Here is a 19,964-nt window from a genome sequence, read left to right as displayed (position 1 = left end):
ACTTCCTGGCCTGAGTTGGAAGGTCGGGCATGAAAGGAGCAGCTGAATTTCAGGGTTAGTAACTAGGAGCGACTGCGATTGCCAGGCGACCATCCCACTGAAGCCGATTTCTTTCCTGGGCTGTTCGCAGGTGCATACCGGAGATTAATATTTCATTCCTGGGGTCTCGGCAAACTTATCATTCACCCATACCCATGCAAACATTTTGGCTCAGCAAGTGCTAAGAAGTATGAACTGCAATGTGTCTTGGCCAACACATTATGCATTTACTAAGACTCCAATGTAATACTGCAGCATCGACATTTCATGGAAATTTAGCACCTACTTTGCACACAGCAATTCACAGATTGCTTCATGTAATTACCAGCGTAATCATTCAATCCTTCAAACCCGAGCCACAAGGCACCAGATCCATATTCTGCAGCTGGTGGCAGATGCTGACTTTAACCCTGCCACTGATATGTAAACCCTGCAACCGAGCTGCCTGCTTTACAGCCAGGACTTCAAAGGTTCAGGACAAGGCTGACCTGCTCAACAGTGACAAGGGGGCTTGATGTCGAACCTGGAACACATACACACATAAATTGCTTCTTGGGCTCTTCGACTGATTACTATTTGAAAGACCAACACATAAAATCATGGTTCTCTGTTATGCCTGCTAAATGAAACAGCTTTCAGTAAAAACATCACAATCAGGAGGACTTGTGGTGCAGTGGGTAGCGGCCCTGCCTCTGAGCCAGAAGGTCCAGGTTCGAGTCGCACCCCGGATGGCCAAGGAAGGTGTGGTTCATAACTTCACCAAACGGGTTATGTGTCAACCTTCAAAATCCATTCAGCATACCAATGGCTGGGGGTAAGAGGAGGATGGACTCCTGATCAGCCATGCTTGATGCGGAGTGAAGCCCCTCAAGCTATAAGCCTCTGGAGACAGACTAGAGACCTTGTTCCAGGAGTAACCAGCTATGGAAACGGACAAAGTGCACCACTAGATGTGGGAAGAGAATTGCAATTGGAACACACATCACAAAGTCATAACTTCTCAGAGATGGGAATTCCTCAAAATCCAGCTCTGGTTTGAGGAAGCAACGAAGCAGTTCTGTAAAACCCTTTTTATTACATTTCCACCTGTACCTCCACGTTATTGGTGGGAGGTTTTCAGTCATAGCCCATTTCATATTCAGTTTCAGGTTATTTCTCTCCTCTTCCCACTCCACCCACCCACAACTGTTTTCCTCACTGCTGCTGCTTTAAATGATGGGCTTTGCCCTTTACATGAGTCCATTGAAAATAAACTAGTTTAGGTCACTGAAGAAGCCATATAAAATTTAAATGTTGAAAATTGCAGGCAAATTATTTCATCGAGGTTTGATTCTGGTGCATAGCTTAGCGTGTAAACCACTGATTTAGTTGCTGAGAAGAGAAGGCTGTTTTGGGGCGGGTTTCTATACAAGTCTGCTGACACACTTAACGTAGGTGGTTTAACTGAGTGAGTAGGGAATCAGGCTACAGGAACATAACATTCAAAAAGTAATTAAGCAAAGACGCGTAACACCAAGCCAGGGATGGTATTCCCTCCGAAGTTTTGATCTTAATAAAAAATAACAGGTTGTCATGTGCAATTCTACTTGTCTTTGAAACCATTATTTGAACACCGAATGCCTTGAAGCACCAAGCACAGAAACTCTCATGTGGAACGATATGTGTGCCACAGAAAATCACTTTCAAAGTCCCGAGCATGTTCTGCGGACAAGAAGCTGGGAAAATCAAACAAAATAACCCAGATAACGGAGTAATGTTCACAAAAATCTATCAGTAAAACCTGGACATTATGTTAATTGTGACACAAAGGTTTACCTGACTGTGTGAGCCCCAAAGCACTAAGACCCAGTTTTCAAGATATATTGTTTAGAAATAGGAACAGGGTTTAAACTGGCAATTTTTAAATAATGTCCATTATTTGAAGAACCTTGACGTGTCGCCAAGACACAGAGCTAGAGAAATTAAATCTGTCTGAAAAACAGTAATTAGAAAACAATACAGAAGTGGAACGTCAGAACAGCAGTTGGTCATTCAGCTCCTTGGGCGACCCATAACCAGGGGGAGTTGGAGAAAACTGGAGGCACAGCGGCAGAGCAGCGGGTCCTGGACGTGGTCAGCGGCCCTGAGGAAAGGGAGGTCGCCGGGGCGGAGAACGGCTGCGGACAAGGAAGTGAGACAACGCTGAGTTGCGGTTCCCTGTGACACGTGTGTCAACCCCTCCCCCCACCCAACACCACCCTCACCCCCACACCACCCTCACCTCCACACCTCCGTCACCCCACTCCACCCTCACCCCACCCTTACTCCCACACCACCCTCATCTCCACACCTCTGTCACCCCACTCCACCCTCACACCACCCTTACCCCCACACCACCCTCACCTCCACACTTCCGTCACCCCACTCCACCTTCACCCCACCCTTACCCCCACACCACCCTCACCTCCATACCTCCGTCACCCCACTCCACCCTCACCCCACCCTTACCCCTACACCACCGTCACCCCACACCACCCTCACCCTTACACCCCCAGTACCCTCACCGCCACGCCAATCTGACCCCCACACCATCCTCACCCCCACTCCCACCCGGCCCTTGCGTCTTGTCTTGCAGGATCTGCTGGTTATGGGGCGGGTACATCTGGTATTCCCTGCCCCAGCCAGTGCCACAACCTGAACCGTGTGCCAAGCAGCAATGACAACACCAATAAGGAGGGGAGCCATATGCCTGTGACCCAGGGCACACTGGAGGTCAACTCCGGGGATGACACAGGCACTGAGGGGAGCCATATGCCTGTGACCCAGGACACGCCGGAGCTCGAGTCAGGGGATGACACAGATTTTCCATTACAGTTCTCTCCAACACCCTCCTGAACTCATTGCAGAGTGGGCTGTCATCATCCTCCATCCCATAGACCGTACCTGCTGTTACTGCTATACCAGGGCCCACACCCCCATAGTGCGGCAGGTATGTATCACGGAGGGGCTTGCAGGCAGGAGTAGGGGGTGGGGAGGGGGAATGGGATGCAGTGTCCATGCCCCTGGCCAGTCCCCTCCCCTAGTTGGTGAACCTATAGGCAATCAGAGCATCCATGCGTGTTGACCTTGCCGCACACATCGTGCATCCTTCCCGTGCCTGCCTGGGCCCCAAGTCCTGCACATCCTCCCCCTTCTCCACATCCTCCTTGTCGGACAAGCCTGGCATTCATCCTCCTCCTCCAGCGCGTCATGTCTCTGCTGCATGATGTTGTGGAGGACACAGCAGGCTGCCACAATGCAGGCGACCGTCTCAGCATTATACTGGAGGGTCCCCCAGAGCAGCTCAGGCACCTGAATCGCATCTTCAGGAGGCCGAAGCACTGCTTGATCATGTTCCTGGTCGCTGCATGGGCTTTGTTGTAGCAGGTCTCCGGGTCGGTCTGTGGCCTTCGGACAGGCGTCATCAGCCATGACCGCAGTGGATAACCCCTGCCGCCCAGGAGCCAACCCCCCAGCCGGGTGGGGTGGTCTCGAAGAGGGCAAGAATCAGTGTGTGTCAGGATACTGCCCGAGTATCGGGCGCAGATGTGCATGATGCGAAGCTGATGGTCACATTCAGCTGCATGTTCATCGAGTGGAACCCCTTTCGGCTTGTGTAGAGCGGCCTGTCATCTGCAGGTGCTCGTAGGGCGACATGCATCATGTCAATCACCCCTTGGACCTGGGGCATGCCAGCGAATGCTGCTGCCCGAGCATCCTGGTGGGCTCGGTCCACATTGAAGTGGATGTATTGTGTCGACTAGGCATATAGAGCCTCTGTGAAGGAGCCGATATCCTGTGCACTGAGCTCCGTGAGATCCCGGACAGGTTCCCACTTGGCACCTGGAAGGAACCCGTGACATAAAAGTTCAGGGTGACCATCACATCGGGTGAGCGCTCAGCAGGTCCTTGAATGACAGGTGCTGCCGGTACACACGAGGCATCATGCAGCGCCTCCTTTTCACCTTCTCCTGCCCCTCGGCCTGTTGGGCAGCCAGCTCTCCATGTTGACTGACTCCTGTTCTGCTGCTACATGCTCCGCTGTTGCAGCTTCCTCCTCCGCGAGTAGCTCCAGATCGTGTAGCCGCAGGGCATCCCCTACGGCTGCGGTGACTAGGAGGAAGGCCAGCAGTGTTGGTTGAATTCCAATATCCATTGTCTGCAGGGGGTGAAAGGCTGACATGCTAACATGGTGCGTACCTCCGTTCCCAACCAGGCTACATGGTGGCCGCGGATAGCACTGCGGACCTGCTCCCACATGCCCCCCCCCCCCCCCCCCCCCAATCCCCGCATCCCTGGTCAGTCGGTGCCTGGCACTGTGGAGGCCTCTCGCCCTGGCTCCCATCCCTGCTGCCAGAGGCACAGTTGGCTATCGCTGCCCTTGCCAGTTGTATGCTCCAAGCCACCTGTCTGGTGTCCCCGTAGGGGCTACAGTGGCCGTTGTCCTGGGTGGGCCACCAGATGACCCGCCAGTGGGTGGTGGCTGGTTGTTGGTGGTGGTGGGGGGGGGGGGGGGGGGGTGTATGCCGGAGTATTGGCTGTGGGGTTGGAGTGCTGGGGATGTTAGGATTTGGGGCTGGGGTACGGGGGTGAGATTGGATGGGAGCCGGGATGCGGGGGGGGGGGGCCTGGTGTGATGGGTGAGGGCAGGGGTTGGTGGGGTGGAGGCACCCATACGGCCGGTATCATCCTGCAGAAACAGGGACCAAGATGGGTGGTCAGTGGGGTGCGCAGCAAGATGGCTGCCTTGCAGGCCGTGGCAATGGTGGTCCATGCCGTGGCACTGTCCCAGTCCATTGGGGGGGTCACCCCGGGCACATGGTCCATTCCCACGCAACCCACCGCCAGCCCCAACCCCAGCCACTGTCCGGCTCAGCAGCCCACAGTCGTGCCTGTCTGTGTCTGACCTCCTCTCTCTCCCTCAGCAGCCAAGGCACCGGTTTCATGATTTTTTAAAAGCACAAGTGAACCTCGCCGTCAGAATCGCGGTGGCCCCGGAAAATACTGTGTCGGGCCCACTAATGATATGCAAACGGAGTTTAGTGTACGTGCATTCTGGAACGAATTGACGCCGGTGTCGCGGCACTGGAGAATTGCGATTTGGCGCGCGCCACGATTTTGGCGTCAGAACTGGTTCTCCACCCAATCGCGTTTCCTGATTCTGACAACGGAGAATCCCGCCACAGAAATTTGATTCAATTGTCGATGGCTCCTGAGATTTCAGCAGAATATCTAAGCTGAAACTCCAGTGCAGTGCAGGATTTACTGAGTGCTGCGCTGGCAGAAGGTGCCATCTGCGGCTGAGGCTTTAAATTGAGGCTCTGGCTGCACCCTCAGGTCAATTGTTTTTATTCATTAAAGGGATGTGGACACGGGTCACTTGGCCAGCATCCTTGATGACCCTTCAGAAGCTGGTGGTCTTGAACCCCTGCGTCCATGTGGTGTTCAGAAGGGATATCCAGGATTTGACCCAGCGACTGCGAAGGAATGGTGATATATTTCCCAATTGGGGTGCTGTGTGGTTTGAAAGGAAACTTGCAGGTGGCGGTTTACATAGCAACGTTTGATGTGGCATCTTGTCAAATGCCTCCTGGAAATCACAGCACATCCACAAGTTCCTCAAAGAGTGACAATAAGATAGTCCAACATGATTTCCCTTTCAGAAAATCATGGTGACTCTTCCAGATAACATTGAGATTTTCGAAGTGCTCTGCTATAACCTGATTAATAACAAAGTCCAGTGATTTTCCTGTGACAGATGTTAAGCTAACTGACCTGTGGATTCCTTATGTCTCCTTCCTTTCTTGAATTCAGGAGTCACATCCATTATTTCCCAATATCATGGAACCTTTGCAGAGCCTCGTGAAATTTAGAAAATTAAAACTAATGCATCGACTATCCCAGCAGCTATTTATTTCAATATTCTCAGAGATGGAGGCCATCTGGTTCAGGGTACTTGTCAGCTTTTAGTTCTAAAAATGTTCTTAATACTGTTTCCCTGGTGTTTGTAATTGCTTTCCCTCTTATTCACCTCCTGATTCAAAATTCTTTTTGGGATACACTGAAGACAGACACAAAGGGCGGGATTCTCCCGTACCCAGCGGGTCGAGGGGTCCCGGCGGGACAGAGTGGCGTGAACCACTCCGACGTCGGCCCGCCCAAAAGGTGCGGAATCCTCCGCACCTTCAGGGGCTAGGCCGGTGCCAGAGTGGTTTGCGCCCTGCCGGCTGGCGAGAGTCCACGCATGTGCGGGAGTGTCAGCGGATGCTGACGTCATCCCTGCGCAAGTGTGGGGGTGGGTTCACTTACGCATTGGCCATCGCAGAGGCTGACACGGCCGACGCGTAGGAAAAGAGTGCCCCCACGGCACAGGCCCGCCCGCGGATCGGTGGGCCCCGATCGCAGGCCAGGCCACCATAGGGGCCCCCCCCAGGACCCCGGAGCCCGCTCACGCCGCCAGGTCACACCTGTAATGGACCTAGTCTGATCCATGCCGGCAAAAAAACTAGCGGGACTTCGGCCCATCGTGGGCCGGAGAATTTGGGCAGCCCCGGGGCTCATTGAGCCGCGCCTGTCCCCGCCATTCTCCGAGGCGGGTGGCGCGATTCACGCCTCGCCGACTTTTGGAGGGCCGGAGAATTCGTAGGATGGCGGGGGCGGGATTCATGCCGATCCCCGGCGATTCTTCAACCCAGCGGGGGGGGGGGGGTCGGAGAATTCCGCCCAAAATATCTGTTCAATTCATCCAGTATTTATCCTGATTTTCCATAACTCATTCCCCATTCTCAAGATCAACACTCACTTTACTTACTCTTTACCTTTTTAAATACCTGTAGAAACCTTTACCATCTGTATTTTCATCACTAGCTATTTTTCTCTTGTACTCTAATTTCTACCTCCCTATTAATCTTTTAATCATTCTTTGTTGTTCTTTATATTCTGCCCAATTTTGTGACCTTCCACTTATCTTTGCGAATTATATGCGTTTTCTTTTAATTTGATACTACATTTAACTTCCTCAGTTAGCCTTTCTTTCTGAGTGGAATGTGTCTTTTCTGAGTATTCTGAAATATCTCCTGGAATGTCTGCCACCGCATCTCTTTTGATCTATAACTTAACCTGATTGTCAGTTCACTTTAGCCAGATTTGTCTTCATGCCCTCAAAATTGCCCTTGTTTAAGTTTAAGTTTAAAACACTGGTCTTAGGTCCACTCCGTTCTCCCTCAAACTGAATGTGAAATTCATCATATTAAGATCACTGCTACCTTGGAGCCTCTTCACTATGAGGTCATTAATTATTCCTGGCTGGTCCAGTTCAGTTTCTGGTCAACCAAAACCACCAAGATATATATAGTGAGGGATTCAGTAATGGTAATGCCTTTGAATGGCAATGATCATTGTCTGGCACTTGTGCAGACTACATGTTATTTGTCACTTATTGGGCCAAGCCTGAATGTTGTTCAGGTTTTACTGCAGGTGAACCTAGACTGTTTCAGTATCTGAAGAGTTGTGATTGGAGCTGAATGTTGTGCAATCATCAGGGAAATCTTCACTTCCGACTTTATGATGGAGGATAGGTCACTGATGAAGCAGGTGAAGATGGTTGGGCCTAGGGCGCTATCTTGTGTAACTCCTGCAGCAATGTCCCAACCACAGGCATCTTCCTTTGTGCTAGGCATGACTCCAACCAGTGGAGCGTTTCCCCCCCAATTCTCATTGATTTTGGTTTTGCTCCTTGATGTCTCACTCTGTCAAATGCTGCCTTGATGCCAGTGGCAGTCAATCTCACCTCACCTCTTGAGGTCAGCTCTTTTATTCATGTTTGGATCAAGACTGTAATGAAGTCAGGAGATGAGTGGGCCTAGCAGAACCCAACCTGAGCATCAGTGAGCTGGTCATTCCTGTCAACACCTGCCATTACTTTTCTGATGATCGTGAGTACACCGATTTATTAGCAGGGTTGTATTTGTTCTGCATTTTGTGAACAGGACATACCTGGACAATTTTCCACATTGCCACAATGATCATTGCCACATAGTGTCCAAAAGGTTAGGTGGGTTTATAGGGATAAGGGGGAGGCACGGGCTTAAGCATGGTGCTCTTTTCAAGTGCAGAATCGATAGGCCGAATGGCCTCTGTCTGCACTGTAAATTCTAAATGATCTAAATCTTCCAGTACAATTATCGGTATGTTATCAGAGCCGATAGCCTTTGCAGTATCCAATGCCTTCAGTTGTTTCTTGATATCACACGGGATTTAATTGAATTGGCTGAAGACTGGCATCTGTGATGCTGGAACCTCAGGACAAGACCGAGATGGATCATTGTTCTTGGCTCTTCTGGCTAAAGATGGCTGCAAGTGCTTGAACTTTGTCCTTTGCACTGATGTGCTGGGCTCCCCTATCATGGAGGATGGGGACATTTGTGGAGCCTCCTCCTCCAGTTACTTGATCGACTGTTCATTACCATGCTCGGCTGAACGTGCTGCAGAGCTTAGATGCGATCACACTCCCAGATCAGGTATATAGAAACCAACAGTGTTCTTTGACCCAACCTTCAAGAAGCATTCTCTACTGCGCCTAATTGCTTTGGATTGTCTAACCCAGCGTTTTTTGAACTTTTTTTGCCTAGGACACATTTTTACCAACCGGTCATCCTTTGGGACCTACGCCGCTCGAACTTCACGAACCATAATTTTCCCTTATCTTTAATGTGACAGGTGAGCCTGCTTGGTCCTCACGATCTTACTTGCTTCGTTATTCCATTTTACATTTCTGCTAAGGACTCCAGCTGATGATTTAAGATCTCACTGCATCCGTTGAAAAAAAATCAAGAAATTTGTCCTCAAACTCGCCACGCTTAGTCTTGAAATGCCTTTGAAGTTTTGAGAGTTTAAATCTTTCATTTACCAGTACTTCCCTGCAAAGAACACACATGGGCTTTGCATCCTGATTTGCTTCTTCTTTATGGGTTGTTCATCAGAGGCCTTGGAACTCACAACAGCACCATGGGCAACTACAAACTGGAGGCCCCTCTCTTGCGCAAAGAGCACATGACATCAGCTCTCTTCCGCCACTTCTGGACAGAAGACTCCAACAGTTTTTTCAAAGAATCTGCTCCTGGGTCAACGCACTGAGGGTGCGGTCTGCCTCGCTGAGCTCTGGGCGTGCGCACTGCTTAGGGGGCACACATGTGCAGGATAGCCAGAATTCTGAAAGCCAGTTGCAGTCGACATTTTTAAAAGCTCGATGTGGCCGTTGGGCACTTCTTCCCGTGATCGGGAAAGCCGCAACCGATCGCCCGCGACACATGGGTCGCGACCCTGACTTTCAAAATGACTGGTCTTAACCTTGCACCCAAGTGATCTCTCTTTGCTGTTAATTTGTGCCCAATAATGAAATGCCTGCTAGAAATTAGGTTGAGGCTTTCCACATCTGGGTGATGTTGATGGTGAAGAGTGGATACGTTCGGCTCATTACTTCAGGCTGGAATCAAACACGGGTCCCAGATGTGGAAGAATAATGTGCTGGATCACTCATCAATTTGAGTGTGGTTATAAATGGCCACGGCTCCAAGTAAATTAGCAGCAACTAGCAGTACAGTCACGTAACACTCCTGAATGCTGAAAGCACTCAAAATCAGCAGTGCACAGCGTCTTGGTAAACAGACACCACATGTTCAGTTACTTACCAGAGAATTTGTGTCAAATAACAAAATGGAAATACGTCAAAAGCATCCTACGTATAAGGGTCACATTAAAGCGATATGATATAAATGTGGCAAGGAGAATATGAATTGTTCAATACACAACAACTTCTTGCATCTTTAACAGCTTTAGCACAGTAAAACATCCCAAGGTGTTTCAGAGAAACGTAATCAGATGCACTTTGACACAGACATAGGGTGACAGGTGATTAAAAACTTGGTCAAAGAGGTAAAGGAAGAAAACACCATTTAAATTTTTAAAAAATTTATATAGCGCCTTTCAAAAATCTCAAGACATCCCAAAGGCTTGAGGGCCAATGGAGTATTTTGAAGTGTAGACACTGTTGTATTATAGTGAACACAGCAGTCGATACGTGCCAGCAAGATGCCACAAACAGCAGCAAGTTAAATGACCAGATACGCACGGAATGAGGAGCAAATGTTGGCCAGAAGACTTGGGAGACTCTTATTTAAATAGTACTGCTGCGGGGATCTTTCACGTCCACTCAAGAGGACAGAAGGAGGCTTGGTTTGTTGCCTCATCCGAAAGGTAGGGTTGAAGAAGTGTCTTAAACGGACGGAGGAAAGAGAGCTAGAGAGTAGTCCAAGCTGAGAAGAGCAAGGTCATCACAAGCTTTACTCATCCCCAGTTTGTTCTGAGCTCACTACTCTCACCTGGGGCACCAACTGAAGCAGCACAATTGGCTCCAATGTCCCTTGTTTGGGGAATAAACGAGGCCCATGTTTCCATTCCCGATTGGCATCCAACAATTCCTGCCCAAGTGTTGAGGTTTGAGTAAGGACAGGACTGGCTGTAATGCCACCCCTAGTTGAATGGCATTCGAGCACTCACCATCTATGCAAGAATGAGTGAAAGCTTTTCTGCCATGAGGCATACCTAGAAGCCTAAGATGCATAAATTAATGGTTGTGTAGACAATATTCAAGTCACAAAGCATGTTGAACCACAAAATCGTCCAAACATATGCACAGAATACCAAGTAATCTGTGCATTTCCTTCCGTTAGAAAGTAAATCATACGAATAGTTTCCGTATCACTGCATCCTCCATAAAAACTAATAAAAGTTAATGTTCGGAAAACCTCTGCAGGTGGCGGACCACGCAAACAAAGTCTTCATGTTGGCAGTTCTGTTTCTAGGTTACGAACACACTGCTTTATTAAAAAGGGAAGAATTCAGCACTTGGTACATCTGTATAGATTATTTTTAACAATCAATTGCAGAGTTAATGTGCGTGATTTAACCACCACGCTGTGCCTGATGCGGATTTGAGTGCATTGGTTAAACAGAGGGAAAGGCCAAAATTGAGATTCAACGCCCGGTGGTGAATCAGTTTGCTATCTAACCGGCCCGCTCCCGATGGCGAATTTCGGATCGTGCCCAAATATGGCGAGCATATCATTCACCCCCAATTTGCATCAATTTCCATCTCATTAGTCAGATTGAAGTCGAATGTAACGGCCTTGTGGGAATAACCGGCTCTCCAGCGAGAAATCACTCGGGCGTTGTTTAGTCTCCTTTTTAAAAACGTGAAGCTGGCGCAATGGCGTTGGAGGGGAACTCAGGAAGAGAGTAGCCATTTTAATTTTCCAGCATACAGCTCGAGGACTCCGGAGGTTCTGATCCAGTGCTCCGGGGGGGGGGGCTCAGGGAAGCTGGCCTTGGTCGGGGGCCTGAAACGTTCCAGATCAGGGGTTACCCCTGGGCCGGGGGTGGGGGGATGGTTGTGAGGGGTTTTAGTTTGTGAGGCATTCAAGCCATCTTTAAATATTATGGATATCCATAACAGGCAACTACAGCTGCTGCCTGTCTGTCCTATCAAACACTTCCAGGATAGAGCCCTGTTCTTGGTTATATGCTGACGGTCACTTTAACTCCCTTTTACTGTGAGCAGCCTCTAGCTTCACAGCTGAAGGTTATTGCTAATCGGGAATTAACCTTGCCAGTTATGTGAGCACTTTGCAGCTGCCGGTTGTGTTTGCTGTTTGCCCCACCTGGAGGCTGCTGTTGCTGTTTCCTTCCTTTTCTGTAGCTGGAAAGAAGGACAACTGTTTCTAAGATTCCTGGATCCTGGAACACTGGGATGAGGAGGACGTATGAGTCCAGAAGGCAATCCGGTTTGAAGCAAGAAGACGCTGTAGGACCTGGTGCGCGACATTGATTTAAATGGGTCACCTGCTAACACTGTTGAAGAAATGCTTTTCAGATTGCTGCTGCTTTTGTTGCTGGTGTGGTGAGTGCTGCATGTAACTGGCATGTCACATCGGGTTAAACACGGCGGAAGCCACGGATGTTCAACTGCACCTTGAGCACCGGTGGAATATGTGGATGCCAGGATTTGGTTCCAGTGAGATTGGGCCGTATGGGGGGGCCTGCACAGCTACGGCTCCTGGATGGAGAGTGGCACTGATTTGTGGAACAAGTCACACATTGATGGACAGATCATTTCTATAACAAAGGTCTGGGCACGATGACATGTTCTCAGGCTTATCCTCCGTTTCTGTTGAGGAACCTGTGAAGGGTGATACCGTGGGCGCGATTCTCCGCAAATGCGGAGAGTCGTGAAGGCTGCCGTGAACCCGGCCGTGTCTCACGGCAGCCCCCGCGCCCCCTCCCGGGACCCGATTCTGCTCCCCGGTCGGGGCTAGCAGCGGGGCCCCGTGAACCTCGGCATCGCGCGCTTAGTGAATTTCGCTAAGCCCGCGTGCCAAAGTTAACGACGGCTGACGCAAATGATGATGTCAGCCGCGCATGCGCGGATTGGACGGCTCCAACCCGCGCATGCGCGGATGACGTCATCACGCATATGTGTGAAACCCGCGCATGCGCGGGCCGTTATGCGCCTCAGCTGATCCAGCGGGGCGGCGGAAGAACAAAGAGTGTGCGGGGTTCGTACCCGCTGCCCGCGATCGGTGCCCACCGATCGCGGGCCCATGGCACCCTTGGCACGGCCGTGGTTCCATGGTTCCCCAGAACGGCACTTTGCGGCCGTTTTCACGAACGGTGAGAGCAGGTGTGTTGAAGTTCGTGAAAACGGCCGTAAAGGCCTGGGAAATTGGCCCATCGGCTAGGGGAGAATCGCTGCTCGCCGTAAAAAACGGCGAGCAGCTATTCGTGTCGTGGGGCGGCCGTGGGGGAGGGGGGGGGGGGAATAGCGGGAGGTCGGGAAAAATGTCGGGAAGGCCCTCCCGCTATTCTCCGACCCATCGTGGGGGTCAGAGAATCGCGCCCTGTGTGTTTGAGACTTTTTTGTGAAGATGAGCAAATATAACTTTTTATTGGTACCAATATGGAACATGACGTTTCCTTGTTGTTTACTGGTTAGTGTGATATGTGGAATGTTACCATAGATCATCATGGAATTTACAATGCACAAGGAGGCCATACGTAGTTGATTTTCAAATCTTTGTTACTGTTGACCATTTAATAAACAAAATATTCTCACGTAGGTTCTTGATTGCATTTCAATCAAACTTTGAGCTTGATCAGTGTGCCTGAACTCCAGAACCGTCAGCACCATAGAGGCAGCAACCAACCATCAAACATATCCTAGCAACCAAAGGGTGTGTATGTGGATGAGGAGAGGGCGCCTGAGCACAGTCTCCCTAATCTTTCTGGCAGGGGCCTGGGGGCTTCTGCAGTAACCAAGGGTGAATGTGCAGAGCAAGGTTTTCCAGCATGACTGGCTCGCTGGATGGCACTCTGAGAGAAGGCAGGACATGTAAGGGTGGGGGAGGCTCGGGGGATGTGAGGATCCCGGGGTGGAACCCCTAACTGATTGCCAGTCTCTCTCCATCTCCAATTCCTGCAGATACCAAACTGGGTGGTGGTGTCGATCCTGCAGAGAATGCCCTTGTTGTGCTGGTGGCTGCCCAGGAGGCCAAGCACTGGAGAAGGCAGCAACATTGACGCAGGCTGGAGGCAACATCCCATGTGCAGGTGGCTGCCACCGCACACCCTGAAAACCCAGCTGCCTGTCAGGCCAAGGAGGAACCCAGGAGGGGAGGCCAGCGACGGCCTAAGGTGTACAGGCTTCGTTTGTCTTTTGAGGAGCTGACGGACAGCATGTGCTGCAAGAGAGTCCGTCTCAAAAAAGAGACAGTGCGGCTCCTGTGCCACGTCCTTGCAGACCTCGTGGAAGAGGAAAACACCCACTCCCAGTGGCCGTGAAGGGCACCACAGCCCTGAACTTTTATGCCAGGGCTCGAGCGGGACCTTGTGCAGCATTTCTCAAGCTACAGCCCACAAGTGCATCCGTGAGGTCATGGATACTCTGTATGCCCAGGCAGCTGAGTATATCAACTTTGAGCTGGACTAAGCCCACCAAAATGCCCAGGCTGCATGATTCTCCACTATCGCTGGGATGCCCCAGGTCCAGGGGTAATTGATGGCACGCATGCCACCTTGTGTGCATTGGAGTGTCAGGGAGTGCCCTTCATTAACAGAAAGGGGTCCCACTCTCTGAATCTTCAACTTGTATGTGACCACCATCTCCGGATCATACATATATATGCACACTTCCCAGGGACAGTGCATGAGAGACACATCGTTGGACACTCAAGAGATCCCCGGTGTCTTCGAGGAGCACCCCAGATGACAAGTTGGCTCCTGGGGGGTAAGCTAAGTTCCTGGCTGGTGATGTGAGAATGGAGGCCAGAAACCAAGGCAGAGACCTGATGTAACAAAGCCCATATTACCCCCTGTGCTGTCACTGAGTGGTGCATTGGACTGCTCAAAATGGGGATCTGATCTTTGAACCGCTCTGATGGTGCATTGTAGTACCCCCCCAAAGAGGGTCCCCTGCTTTGTGGTGGTCTGCTGTGCCCTCTACAACCTGGCATAGTAGTGGGCAACATGCTGGAGAAGGAGGGACATGCGGCATTGTCTGAGGAGAGGGGCCAGAAGGGGATGGTGGAGGAGTCCGGGGAGGACCCGCAGGAAGAGCCGAAGGATGGAGGACAGGCGTCGGCAAGGCCTCGCATGCCCGAGGACCAGGAAGGCTCTCATCCTCCCCTTCTTTTCATAGGACGAGGCTTTGTCCATTAGCTCACCCCCATAACACCCCTCCCATCTTCCTCCTTCCCTCCCATTTGCTGTCCCTCCCACCCATGCCCCCCCGACTACCGTGTTCCACCCTCCAAGGGTCTGTGTAACATCACTCCAGGGTGATGGGCCTGTGTCGGCACTGTCAGTAGGTCATTATTCAAGACAGGAAGGTGATATTCACTCACTGTGATGTTAGCTTTGGTGCTCCTCAATTTATGCCTAAGTCTGACTCCTGTCTTTCTGCTTACAATGTGCTCAAACGTATCCTCTGAACGGGGTCTGCATCGGACGTTTGATCTTGGACCACTGTGCTCAGGGGATGGGGTTGTAGGGGGGGAGCAGAGGTTAACACAGGATTGGAATTCAGGCTGGTCCACTGCCCACCAGCTCCCCCCCATTGCCCATTCAGTGATCCTCAATCTTCTATATCTTACGTGGTCTACTTCTATGTCTTGGTGTGTCCCCAGGATGCACATCAGAGGTGAAAGCAGTTTGCTACTTGCCGGTTGTCCTCTGGAGGGCCTGGAGCTGGATGGTACCAGCCGACCTACCAGTGTCATTGGCATCACCACACCATTCTGTTCTGTCCACTGACCTTAAGGTGCATCAGTGTAAGGAAGGGGGAGATTAAGAACTGGAGACCACAGTTGTTTCCTCGGTGGCAGGCCCTGGTTGGCCTCCAGAGGTTCCTCCTCCCTGATGGTGCCCGTAGGGCCCTGGGGGGTCTCCATGGGACGGAGTGAGCTCCGGAGGCCTCTGCGTCATCTGGCTCTCCCAGTGCTGGTGGCTCCCCATTGTCTGCACCATGGTGTCGCCGCCCTCAGCAATGCTCCTCAGTGACTGAGCCATGCTCTGGAGTGCCACGGGACTGTCCAACTGTGTCTGGGACACGTCCCACAGCGACTTGGACACACTCTGCAGTGCCTCGGCAATGCCTACCTGCATCTGGGACATGTCCCTCAGCACTGGGACACGATGTCCAGACCCTCAGCCATGGTTGTCACAGACTGAGCCATGACTTGGACACCACCACTCAAGACGTTCTGTTCATGTTCCAGGCTTTCTACTGCGGTTGCCACTTGAGCAATGTTGGCCGCAGTGCCACGCATTGTTGGCATCTTCTCCTGCGCCCGTAGCCTTTGGGATTCCTCCAATCAGCTAAGCACTCACTGGAATGTCGTTGACAGCCCCCCCAGAATCTCAAAGTTGTGTTTGAGCATCTGCATCAGCTCTGGGAGAACCCTGTCCAGAGGCTCGGCATCTGACCGGGACCCAGCTGAGTCCTGGGATCTAGCAGACCTCCGACTGCTGACTCTCTTGGATGTTCCTGCCTCGAACTGACGTGTATCAGTGATCGTGTGGTGCTCATCAGATTGTGTACCAGAAGCCTGTCCATTAATGTCGCCCACTGAGGGGTGTCTCTCTGCGCTGGTGGAAGGTGGGGATGATAGCTGTGGCACCTCAATGGTGGTCTCCTCAGAGCTCTCCACTGAGGTGATCTTTTGGATGGCGGGGTGGAGGGGGGACACTACTCCGGATAGCCCGGCCCGTTCAGATGGAGATCCTGCGACAGAATGGGCATGTGGTCAGTGAGAGGGAAGGAAGATTATGTCTGACATGAACAACTCACTTGAGACAGGTTATGTGGGTGAAGGGGCAGTGGATCCTCACGTCTTTGGTGCAGGCCAACCTCGCTGTCGGTGACTCCACTCTCCTTGGTCAACCCCGCAATCTCCGGAGCCCATTCCTCATAGGGGGATCTCAGGTACTCTTGGCCCTTTCCTGCCTCTTATGGGCTACCTTCTCCTGTGGGGACTAAGAGAGGACTTTGTGAGCCGCGCACTTGATGGATCGGGGGGTTCTATGGCACATGTGGGCAGGCACCGAAGCTGGGCATGAAGGTGTTGTGCAGGTGGGTGCTGAGGAGCTAGCACAGAGATCGGATGTGAGAAGGGTGCAAGGTGTCAGCCAGTGATTTGTGGGGGGTGGGGTTTGGAACTGATGCCAGGAGAGAGGTGATAACTTACCCTAGCAGTTTAGTGGAGGTCGTTGGTCTTCTTCCGGCATTGGACAGCGGACCTCCTGGTCATGCTGCCTGAACTGACAGCTGCTGCCACTGCCTCCCAGGCGGTATTGGTGGCCCTGCTGCTGACCCTCTGACCCCCCTCGGGGGTAAGGGGTGTTCCGTCTCTTGTCCAAGCGTCCAGAAGCCTGGCAAAGTCGGCATTGCGGCAAAGCGAGGTGCGGGTCTGCGCGTTGCCATGCTTGTGTGCTGACTGGAGTGAGAGGTGAGCGAGCATTTAAAAGCAGCTCTCCCTTGTTAGCGGCAAGCTGCTGTGGCGCTGCTGAGTTTGGCGAATCAGATGGCGAGAATGCCAGTAATGGCGAGACGTTTGTGGGGAATCATTTCCAGCACTCAGTGCCATTAAATATGGGCCACGATCTCGCCAACGCAGACATCATGAAACACTCTGCCAATCGCACCCACAATGACACTTAGAAATGTTTCTGTTAAATCGCGCCGATATTGCTGAAGCACTTGTGGTTCTAGTTTTGATTAATTACCTGGTTTCAAGCTGAAAGGGGAATCGCAGGTTAAGAGAGTTAACGATCTCTTAGAAACTATAAATTGGGGGGCTTTGCAAAATTTGATAACCTCAAGCTTTAGGTAATGAACACAAGGCTGTAATTATCAGCAAAGAAGCCTTTGGCAGATCGTTTCTTTTATTTTGCAGCAAGTAGCCCCATTAACATATTATTGGGGTTATTTTGAATCAATTGCTTACACTCGCACCACTTGGTAAAAGGTAATGCATTCAAGTTCCACTCCAGGATTTGAGCATGCAATCTAGGCTGGCACTTCAGCTGGGTAATGAGAAAGTGGCGTATTGTCGCAGGTCCCATCATTCAGATGAGATTAAAGAAAAGCAGGGCATGGACAACATGGCCAAAATAAAACTAGCTAATCTGGCCTTTTATTGTTGTGGCTCATCCTGTTGTTTTTGGGATCTTGCTATACACAAATTGGACAGAGTGTTAACAATTTCATTGGCTGCAAAACACTTTAGGGCATCCCGAGGGTATCATGTGGAGAGCTATATAAGGAATAAATAATTGATTAATATACCATTTTACAACCTCTGAATGTCCCAAAGCACAGTTTACGGCTACCGGAATACTGGTCACTGTTGCAATGTAGGAAAGTGCAAGTTTCCTTTCTTTACTGAGTGACGAATGCCAATGATCCGGGGAAGGCAACGACAGCAAACTCAAATCTGCAATGGGCTTGATTTACTGGTAAGCTCTGGTAACATTTCTCATCTCCTTCTAGCAGTCTACAGATCATTAACATTATTAACTCCCACACCACCTTCCAATTCTCAAACCTCTTTGCGAGAAAAGGAAACAGAGTGAAGAGCTGGAGGAAAACTTTCTCAGAACCACTCCTGCACTTTTCTTGGCAGTTAGCTTCCGAGTAGCATCGCGAAACGCTGAAGATGCGCAATCTCAAAATCACTTAATTTTGCCGTGCAACTCAATCATCCGAAAATATCGCTGTGCAAGAGAATAACATGGTAGGTGGACCATCAATTCATAGAATTCAATCGAGCCCCAGGGAACACAGCATTTCATTCCTGTTCTCCCATTAAACAGCCTTCCAAATTATATAACAGCCAACAACACAAAAAGCAGATGATCCTTCGCCCCTCTCCTTCAGCGCAAGCATTATCCTCACCTAGAAATTGTTTTGAGACACTTACCCTGAAACAAATGGAAGGCACACTAGGGTCATGCTGAATCTAACGCTATTGTGATGGGTGATCCCTTTCCACGATTTAACTCGCACAGCTATCAGCCAGGGCTGCTCATTTGCGATCCAATGAAACCGAGAGAACTCCTCCTGTACTGCCCTGGAATACGGACTAATCAGTATTTACACAGCTCTGCTGATTGTGTTTGCATTAACAGCAGGACTGCATTTCTGGGTCAGAACTTGGTAAGAGGGGATGCTGCAAAACTGGAACACAACTTCTGTACGCCACTCATATCAGCCGACAGTGAGTGGCACTCTATGTCCTGCATTTCAGGAATTCTGGACAAAAAGAAATCCGACAGAAAAAGCGATACACGTTCTCTGGGTTCTCTGTGTCTATATCCAAACAGCCTCTTAACACAGATCTGAGAAAGCAATTTAAGGCCACTTCAATTTTGTTGCCCCAAGAAAATTAGGTGACTGACCACCTTCAGTTGGCTGTGCCTACTCACTGTCAGATTGTTTGCCCAGGACTGGATTACTGAGTGTAAATATTATCCGTTAATGAAGAAACAGGCTTCATTTGCATGGGCGAATATCTTACCAAGGACGCGGTCTCTAAAGGCAAGATAAATAATTGCTTTAATCCTCTGTTGAGGTCAGTGATCCCCACATTCCATTCATTTTATTCTTGGAAATATTTCCCTCACTGATTATCTAGCGTTAATATGGCATATTTTAAATGGCAGTCCCTATCCCACTTGGCATTGTAATAGTGGAATTGCAAAGTCACGACTGACTGCTATCATTTCAATTATCAGGTTATCAAATCTATAAGCTTACAATGCACGAGGGGAGAAATCCAATGGGAAAATAGAGTCTCTGGGGGGGGGGGGGGGGAAGAGAGACAGAGAGAGAGAGAGAGGGAGAAAAAGAGAAGCTGGGAAACTTGCAAATTCCAAGAGTAACAGTCCTACCTCTGTCGGTTTATACATATCAGAGGAACTTGCATGCAAATTGAAACAAAATTAAAAACCCATAAATGCAGTAAATAGCTGCAACAGAGTACAGAGAAATATAACGACTACTCACACAGACGCTGCTGGTCCATAGTGGCAGGTTGCAAACCTATATATGCGGAGCTCAAAAGAAAAGCAAGGGGTTGTAGGTGGGTGTTGCAGGGGATGGGTGGTTGACGGAAGAACAGCAATCTTGTTCCAATATTAGCAGCAGACACTAGTAACAGAATGGTTCTCCCAACGGAGCTCTTTTAATGCAAAAATATTTTCAAACAAAACACCTTCAATATGTCAAAGGGAGATGAGCTGGTATCAGTTCCAAGCAGCAAAGCTCCAAATCTGAAGAGGAGTGAGCAGCTTTGCCT

At 50.3% G+C, this 19,964-nt stretch overlaps 1 protein-coding gene across 5 annotated transcripts in view; it reads right to left on the bottom strand.

The window, feature by feature from the left end:
• The window catches only part of elmo1 (engulfment and cell motility 1 (ced-12 homolog, C. elegans)), a 330,714-nt gene that overhangs the window by 51,014 nt on the left and 259,736 nt on the right, over nt 1–19,964 (bottom strand). Inside the window, exon 1 of one of the 5 annotated variants that reach the window (XM_038796917.1) lies at nt 19,673–19,950. The exons of the other annotated variants lie outside the window; for them this stretch is intronic. The gene's annotated coding sequence lies outside the window, so the exon portion shown is untranslated. Of the gene's footprint in view, nt 1–19,672; nt 19,951–19,964 lie in introns of those variants that run through there. 5 annotated transcript variants of the gene reach the window in all.

Source organism: Scyliorhinus canicula, chromosome 5 (assembly GCF_902713615.1).
Source record: "Scyliorhinus canicula chromosome 5, sScyCan1.1, whole genome shotgun sequence".
Lineage (NCBI taxonomy): Eukaryota > Metazoa > Chordata > Chondrichthyes > Carcharhiniformes > Scyliorhinidae > Scyliorhinus > Scyliorhinus canicula.
The sequence above is the reverse complement of the archived record's forward strand: the minus strand, read 5'-3'. Positions and strand labels throughout refer to the sequence as shown.